At 37.6% G+C, this 2830-nt stretch overlaps 1 non-coding gene across 1 annotated transcript; it reads left to right on the top strand.

Moving 5' to 3' along the window:
- Positions 1 to 1431: 1431 nt before the first annotated feature.
- Positions 1432 to 1534, top strand: LOC115064856. Its single transcript, XR_003844686.1, has one exon. It is a non-coding gene; the product is annotated as a U6 spliceosomal RNA (small nuclear RNA).
- Positions 1535 to 2830: the final 1296 nt, after the last annotated feature.

Below are 2830 nucleotides of genomic sequence, written 5' to 3' on the forward strand. Positions count from 1 at the left end.
AACTCAATAAAACGCTTATTTAAACATCATTCCTCATTTAAGCATTGACAGTACTTTACTCCTTGGGTATGCCACACCATTCTATTTCTCATCTTGCTCTGTTCCAAACTGTGATCTAATATCACCCTTAAATCTCTCCAATGAGGGACTGCAGAGATGGCTCAGCAGTTCAGAGCACTAAATACTCTTCTAGAGTTTCTGAGTTCAATTCCTAACAACCACATGTTGGTTCGTGACCATCTGTAAGGGGGCTAAATGTCCTCTTCTGGTGTGTTGTCTGAAGACAGCAACAGTGTACTAACATTCATATAATAAATAAAATCTTAAACTAAAACCAAAACAAACAAACAAACAAAAAAACCCCCTCCAATGATAGGCTGAGTAGATGAAACAAATGGTAAAGTGCTTACTGTTCACACACAGGGACCTGAATTTGATCTCCAGAATCTACCAGAATAATTAATAAATAAATAAATAAATAAATAAATAAATAAATAAATAAATAAATACCTGAGCATGGTAGTGTATGATTGTGGTCCATATATTTATATTTACCTCTATTAAAAGCAGAAAGCTCATCAAGGCCAATTTTCTATAAATCTCCCTCCCTTAATGTCCCCCAACCTGGTAACATTTTTGTTTTCACATAGTCCCAGATCAGAGAGGATGGTCTTTTCCCCCTTTCCTTTATTTTCTTTTTGACAGTTCTTTTAAAGTTATCTAATTGTGAACAACTGTGAGGTTAGACCCCAGACATCATGTGGAAAGACTAGGCACATCAGTTGGTTTAGGATTAGATTGTGTGACACTTCCTCAAGGACTAAGTTGAGAGATTTAGGATGACTCCCAGCATTAACCTCAGGCTTCCACTTACGCCTGCACACATATGCATGTATACCCTCTACATCTCAAGATCTTTACCTAGTGTTGATTTTTACTACCTATCATGTATTTTTTCCCTCTACATCATTAACACCTTGAGATCTTTCCATGTGTTATTCCTTTTGACTGGTTTTCTATAAGCCTAGATCTTTCCATCTCTCAAGCTTCCACATCAAAATAAAAAGAAAGAGAAAAAGAAAAGAAATCTCCTCAGAGCATATTGCTCTTCCTTCCTTCTTGACCACTTGGGATCTCAGAGTCTTCTTCATTTATCCTCTGTAACACACCAGCTTTTCAAATGTCATTATTTTAGCATTCCTTTTCCATTTTACTGTCTCCATCTACTCAATGTGACCAAGGACTGTGGCTGTCTTACTAATACTACACCCCTCATGTGTGGCATACAACAAACTCCAAATATTTTAAAAAGCAGGATATGTGGAATTTTGTCTATAAGCCTAGCTGATCAGTGGGTTGCGAGTCATGAGAATTGAGGAATTTAAGACAATTCTGGGCAGCATAAACCAAATAATGTAACAAAAGAGATGCTTGCTCAAGTAGCACATTTATTAATATTGGAATGACACAGAGAAGATTAGCCTAGCCCCCGTGCAAGAATGACCCCAAATGTAAAGCACACACACACACACACACACACACACACACACACACACACACAAAGGGGTGAAGGAATAGTTCATTGGTAGCATATTTGCCTAGCATGTAAAAAATGAGTTCCATCCTGGCATTGCATAAGTTAGATGGGGTGGTATAAGCCTGACATCTCAATTCTGAGGAGGTGGAGGCAGGAGGAAATGTGGGTCAAGATTATTCTTTGCAGTGTGATGTGTTGAGACTAGCATGAACTACATGTGATCTCTTCTCAATATGCAGTAAATTAAAAACTAATAACAAAATGTCAAAAGAGCAGTAATTACAACCAAAAATATTTGTTGGATAAAAATTGCTGACAACCTTCGAATTTCCTTGAAGCATGGTAATGGTAACTCTAATGGATAAGGTAAATATTTGAGGGGAACCATAACCAGGCTTCCACGGACATACCCTCTGAAATGTCAGTTTGGATTTCTTTCTTTGAGAACATTTTGAGTGACTCTTTAACTACCTGCCACTTCATCAGAGTTCACACCCTGCTCTCTGCTCTGACTTTATCAACACTGATTGCTTGCCAACGCCCTAACCTCTCTGAGTTCCCCTTCACCCAGGCAACACAGTGACCTTTCAGAAACGCAAAGCCAGTCTCCTCTGCCCCAGCACAAATTCTTCTTTGCCTTCTCCCCAGTCTCAGAAGTCTATGGCTTGCTTTTTTTTTCTTTTTTTTTTTTTTTTTTTTTTGGTGTGTGTGTGTGTGTGTGTGTGTGGTTTATTTTTATTTTTGGTTAACAAATCTTCTGCTTATATATTATGGTTTCAAATTTTGTTTTTATGAATTTTCTGTGTGTGAATGTGAGTGTCTCAGAATCTATGTATTTCTTGTGCTTGTTCCTTTACCCACGTTCCCTGCTTTTAAAATCTGTTTAGTCCTACTTTGGTTTGTTCGTTTTTCTTGTCTTCTTCTTTTTCTTCTTCTTCTGGAGAGGAAAGAGATTATTTCATCTTATATCTTACAGAACATTATGAATGATAGTCAAGACAGGAAATCAAATATGAACTTGGAGGCAGGCACTGAAGAAGAGGTCCTGAAGTACTAGAATTACTCTCTTCTGCACACTGATTTCTTATTCCTGCTCTTCAGGGATGGCACTTGCAATAGTGAATCACCAGTCAAGAAAATACTCAACGATCTTTTGTTTACTAGACAATCTGATGGAGATATATTCTCAACTCAAGTTTACTTTTTCAGTTTGACTCCTGTACTCCTGTTTGGCTATATTTGATAAAATGAGAGAGAGAGAGAGAGAGAGAGAGAGAGAGAGAGAGAGAGAGA

The sequence above is a fragment of the Mus pahari genome, chromosome 10 (assembly GCF_900095145.1).
Source record: "Mus pahari chromosome 10, PAHARI_EIJ_v1.1, whole genome shotgun sequence".
NCBI lineage: Eukaryota > Metazoa > Chordata > Mammalia > Rodentia > Muridae > Mus > Mus pahari.